The sequence below is a fragment of the Anomaloglossus baeobatrachus genome, unplaced genomic scaffold (assembly GCF_048569485.1).
Source record: "Anomaloglossus baeobatrachus isolate aAnoBae1 unplaced genomic scaffold, aAnoBae1.hap1 Scaffold_2751, whole genome shotgun sequence".
Classification (NCBI taxonomy): Eukaryota; Metazoa; Chordata; class Amphibia; order Anura; family Aromobatidae; genus Anomaloglossus; species Anomaloglossus baeobatrachus.
In genome coordinates, this window is record NW_027442245.1 from 107196 (window position 1) to 113352 (window position 6157).

At 48.7% G+C, this 6157-nt stretch overlaps 1 non-coding gene across 1 annotated transcript; it reads left to right on the forward strand.

The window, feature by feature from the left end:
* The first annotated feature begins 834 nt into the window (after positions 1-834).
* On the forward strand, positions 835-1031 carry LOC142265718 (U2 spliceosomal RNA). Its single transcript, XR_012731975.1, has one exon. It is a non-coding gene; the product is annotated as a U2 spliceosomal RNA (small nuclear RNA).
* The last annotated feature ends 5126 nt before the right edge of the window (positions 1032-6157 follow it).

Sequence of the window (6157 nt, forward strand, 5' to 3'; positions counted from 1 at the left end):
TGATTGTAACGGGAGCATAGAGGTGCCGATCCTGTCTTACCTGCGTTGGTGTAGAAGTGGGTGTCCTGTGGTGGAGTCAGCTATGTGCAGTGGTGGCCGTGGGTTCTTTTATGTGCGACCGTAGTAATAGCTGCGCCCACTTCCTGTATGGGAGTGGAATGCAGTGAGGGTAATGGAACGCACGCCTGCGCATTTGTGTTTAACGTCGCGCATGTGCAGAACGGAGAAAAGGCTGCGCTCACTTCCTAATGAAAGGGAGTGAGACGCATCTGGGAAGGGAAGGGAAAAGATTAGGGTTTGGGGATGATGAAAGGGCTTTCTACGGGCAAGGATGGCAAAGGGTGGCAGTGACGGAAAGTCAGGCAGCCTGTCCTGTCCTGTCCTGTCCGTCCGTCTTTTTGTATCATGAATTGGAAAGACTGCAAGGGGGAGGGGAGGTGCTTGTGTCCAAAAGGAGGAGTTATTCAGATTCATTGCAGTGGGCGGCGGCTGCAAAAAGCACCATTCTTCTTGTTTTTGCTCTGCAAAACAGCCTTTTCAAGGGTTGGCTTGGGTGACAAAATGTCTTCTGTAGGCGTGGGTTTGTCTCCCTCTCCCTAAGATGTGTCCGGTATAGGCCAGGGTGCCACTCAAGGCCGTAACCAATTCGGGTTATAGCTTCTCGGCCTTTTGGCTAAGATCAAGTGTAGTTTCGGAGGACGCTACCTTGGTCGGTACTGGAAGGTGCCTGGGATTGCACGTCTGCCGGCCTTGAGGAAGTGTGTGCGCCTTCTGGTGACACATAGCCCTCTTGTGCTTGGACGGTTCCCAGGCAACGGGAGGCGATCACCTTTGTTATTTTGAAGTCCTACTGATAAACAGAAAAAAAAAAAAATTAAATCTGTTCTTATCAGTTTAATATCTGATACGTCCCCTCTCTGGGGACCATATATTAAATGGATTTTTAGAACAAGGAGATGGAAAAAATCTTGCTCTGTCCACTGCACGCATTGACCTGGTATTGCAGTACCTCCAGGACCGGTGCACCCCTTCTTAACCCAGTTTCCAAAAGCAGAACTCAATTCACCTGATTCAAATGAGCCCCATTAGTTAATTGAAAGAAAGCAAAAACTTTATATGCACCTCAATTTGGCCAATTCACTTTTCACACTTTCACCCTTTTTTTTATCTTTCACACCTTTTACTTGCTTTATTGATGCAAAAAGCTGTGCCAAATAGCAAACTCATCTCCACTCAACTTGACCAACTCTGCTATGTCCCGTGCAGTATCTTATTCTCAGTCTTATCTAGATCATTTGCAATTGAATAGAATAGATCCCTTTTGGCTGCTTATGACTGTGTAAAATATGTAGTTTTACTGGGCTGGGATGAGAGAATCCATTGAAGCATGGTGTAGGGATTGTGGTTCCTGTGTGCTAAGAAGAGAGGCTGGCACCAGCCAGAAAGCCCCATTGCAGCCAATAATCACTTAATAACTTTTTCAACTTGTCATCATATGGGAGGCCTTCCATTCCTTGTAGTAGTCTAGTTGCCCACCTTTGAACTGACTCTAACTTCTGAATGTCCTTATTAAAATGTGGAGCCCAAAACTGGTTCCCATATTCCAGATGTAGCCTTACAAGTGATTTATAGAGGTGTAACAATACGTTGGGATCACGGGATCTAATCTCCCTTTTTATACACCCTAAAATCTTGTCCCAAGCAGCATTCCATCAGCCTCTGGAAGGTTCCTGGCGCATTGCACAGCTCGAAGGGCATGCTTTTGAACTCGCAGAGACCCATAGGGGTGGCGAAGGCGGTCTTCTCCCGGTCTGCCTCAGCAACGGACACTTGCCAATAGTGACTAGTGAGATCAAGGGTAGAAAAATAATTTGCAGTTCTCAATGCAGCTAGCGATTCCTCAATACGGGGAGTGGTGCCGTCCTTCTTTTTTAACAGGATCAACAGAGCTGCCCAAAGGCTACAACTGTCACGGATAACCCCAGCCGCCTTCATGTTGCTCAACATGTACTTGGTACACTGGCAATGTGAAGGTGGTATTGGCTTATAGCTCTCTTTGATGGGTGGGTGTGCACCTGTGGGGATGTGGTGTTGGACCCCTTTTATTCCCCCAAAATCTAGAGGGCTTCCCACCGGTAACCCGCTCCCCAGCTTGGATGGATGCTGAGGGAGCCCCTTTTGCCCGCAGGCTCTGGCCCTGGGAACTGTAGCCTTGGCGGTGACTGTGCTTCCCTCTACGGTGTGAGCTGTTGCCTTCAATCGGGTCTTGACTGCTGGGAAACCCTGGAGGTTCCTGTCGCTAACGGATTTGACCGGTTTTACGGCGACTCCTAGCCTGGTCGGGGTCCGTAGGCCCTGCCGGATGGTGCTGGCTTCTCTTCACTCCCCGATCTGGTACCGGCGGGCCACCGCCCATCCCCGGTCCGTACGGTTCACTCCAATCAGCCTCTCCTGCAGAAGGTCACCACCGTCTGCCAACCTTGCTGAGTGCCCGGGCCACACACCCGGACACGGTCAGTCTCCTCTCCTCTTCACTTCTCTAACTCCAAAACTGATCTCTAATCTGACTCCTTTTCCCGCCTCCAGGACTGTGAACTCCTCGGTGGGTGGGATCAACCGCCTGGCCCACCCCCTGGTGTGGACATCAGCCCCTGGAGGAAGGCAACTAGGATTTGTGTTTAGCTTCGGTGTGCCTAGCCGGAGTGTAGAGTGTGTTGGTGTAGTACCTGTGACGACCTGGCTTGTCCAGGGCGCCCATGTGGGGTGTTGGCAGTGTATTTGCGCCTGCGTTCAAAGGTTTGCTGAATGGATAACTGAACGCTGCGCTGGGACAAGGACGTGCTTGATGATGGTGTTATTTCTGAGTAGGCAACTGCAGGTGCAGGACCGGAGGAGGCTTGTTCGCAGGCAGCATGGACAGGGGATTGGCTCGCATGCACAACCAGCGAAGACGTAGCAGTGACATTAGCAAGCACTGCTCCTCGACTGTGTTGTACTTCCCACAAAGTCGGGTGCTTGGCTGACATGTGCCTGATCATGCTGGTGGTGGTCAGGCTGCTAGTTTTGGTACCCCTGCTGATGCTGGCACGGCAGGTGTTGCAAATGGCCTTTTTAGAATCATCTGGATCCAACTTAAAAAACTGCCAGACTCGGGAAGACCTAACATTTGTACAGGCACCTTGTGTCGTGTTGTTGTTCCGGGGAACGGTTGCCTGACTTCTGCCTGGAGCCACCACCCTGCTTCTTACTGCCTGTTGGGATGCTACGCCTCCCTCCCCCTGTGCACTGCTGTCCTCGCTCTGCATATCCTCCTGCCAGGTTGGGTCAGTTACTGGATCATCCACCACGTCGTCTTCCTCTTCCGCACCCTGCTCCTCCTCCTGACTTCCTGACAATTGTGTCTCATCATCGTCCACCCCTTGTTGAGACACGTTGCCAACTTCGTGAGAACGTGGCTGCTCAAATATTTGGCCATCTGTACATACGATCTCCTCATGACCCACTTCAACATGAGCTGGCGAGAGGCCAGAATGTGCGAATGGAAATGTGAACAGCTCTTCCGAGTGTCCAAGTGTGGGATCATTAATGTCCGAGGACGTGTACTCAGCCTTGTGGTAGGAAGGAGGATCAGGTTCTGAAATGTGCGGTGCAGTATCACGGCTACTGACACTTGACCGTGTGGAAGACAGAGTGTTTGTGGTGGTGCCAATCTGACTGGAAGCATTATCCGCTATCCAACTAACAACCTGTTGACACTGGTCTTGGTTCAAGAGCGGTGTACTGCTGCGGTCCCCAAGAATTTGGGACAGGACGTGCGAGCAACTAGATGTGGCCCTTTGTTGTGGCAAAATTAGAGCTTGCCCACGACCTCGGCCTCTGCCTGCACCACCATCACGTCCACTTCCTTGTTCCTTGCCAACGCCCTTGCGCATTTTGCAATGCTGTGCTGACGTGTATTCACTAGACTTGGGCGTTATATCAAAGTTTGTGCAAATTGTGCACCTGTACGCTGCCACCGACAGGCACACACGTGCGGTTTTTAAATGCAAGCACGGACGCACTAAGAACCTAACAGGTTTTAGGAGCAAAAATTAATGACGAGAACTCTGACACTATCAGCCACTGCTGACTGACGTGTATTATACACTACACTTGTGCGTTATATAATAGTTTGGTAAAAACGCACACAAGTGCACCTGTACGCTGCCACCGACAGGCACACACGTGCGGTTTTTAAATGCAAGCACGGACGCACTAAGAACCTAACACAGGTTTTAGGAGCAAAAATTAATGACGAGAACTCTGACACTATCAGCCACTGCTGACTGACGTGTATTATACACTACACTTGTGCGTTATATAATAGTTTGGTAAAAACGCACACAAGTGCACCTGTACGCTGCCACCGACAGGCACACACGTGCGGTTTTTAAATGCAAGCACGGACGCACTAAGAACCTAACACAGGTTTTAGGAGCAAAAATTAATGACGAGAACTCTGACACTATCAGCCACTGCTGACTGACGTGTATTATACACTACACTTGTGCGTTATATAATAGTTTGGTAAAAACGCACACAAGTGCACCTGTACGCTGCCACCGACAGGCACACACGTGCGGTTTTTAAATGCAAGCACGGACGCACTAAGAACCTAACACAGGTTTTAGGAGCAAAAATTAATGACGAGAACTCTGACACTATCAGCCACTGCTGACTGACGTGTATTATACACTACACTTGTGCGTTATATAATAGTTTGGTAAAAACGCACACAAGTGCACCTGTACGCTGCCACCGACAGGCACACACGTGCGGTTTTTAAATGCAAGCACGGACGCACTAAGAACCTAACAGGTTTTAGGAGCGACAATTGCTGAGAAGTCTGACACTATCAGGACTGTTTTAGACTGTGTACACCAGCCCCAGATATGATGAAGGCTGGTATACGGTCACCACTAGGAATGGCTATATACCCTGCCTGCCTGCCTGCCTGCCTGCCTGTATACTGCTACAATAGTCCTGACAAGGACTCTTTTGGTCACTAGCCTGTATTCCAACCTGGCTATACCCTGCCTGTATACAGCAACAATAGTCCTGAGAAGGACTCTGCTACTGTACTCCGACCTGGCTATACCCTGCCTGCCTGTATACAACTAGAATAGTCCTGAGAAGGACTTTTGGTCACACTGTTTGCAGCCCTGCTACGGAAATAGCTATAAAGGGCCGCAAACCTTTCCCTGAAGCAGCGACCCTCTCCCTGCACTGACTGTCTGGATAGCTGTGAGCAGAGCACAGCGCGCCCGCCGGTATAAAGGCTCGGTCACGCTGTGCAGGCCGGCCAATCACTGCAATTCCACAACTAACAGGGCTGTGGCATTGCAGTGGTCTGCCAGCCAATCCCTGCATGAGGGCTGTCTCTCAAAAGAGCGCCAACATGCAGGGATGAAGACCACGAGTACAGCACGAGTATCGCGAGATTACTCGGTCCCCGTCGAGTAGACCGAGTACAGTGATACTCGTGCGAGTACCGAGTAGTAACAAGCATGCTCGCTCATCACTATTTATTAGTAAAATGGCTTACACTCCCCTTTTTTCCACTTTTTTCTTCACTACTTTTATAAAGAAATTTTTCCTTTCTTTATTCTTAATGCAATTTTATATAGCAACACCACCATTTTTTGCCACGAACATAATTTTTCTTGTCCGTCATCCCGTTCACCCTTACAGGGTTGTGGACAGATGCACTTGTCACTACACTTCTAAGACTCAATACAGGGTCTGGAGCTCAATGCTCCCTTTTTGTTTTTTTTTTCTTCTTTTTTTTCTTTTTTTCATTTTGTCCTTCTTCTTCTTCTTTTTCTGATTTTTGTCTCAAAAAGCTGATGAAATTTGAAACACTATACCCCAGTGATTTTATAAATGTTTCTCAATATATCACTTGAGAACTTTTATGGCCGGTATTGTAACAGTTGACCATCCCGGCAGTATTTGAAATACAGCAGTCAGTCCTCTGACGTAGCTCCATATGTGTATATATAGAGGTTCTTCCTCCTTTGATTGCATACTGTTCTTTTTTTGCCCTGATGAAGGAGACAGTGATCTCTGAAACACATTGACCGGAAAAAAGAATAAAGAGATGAAATAATTAACATCA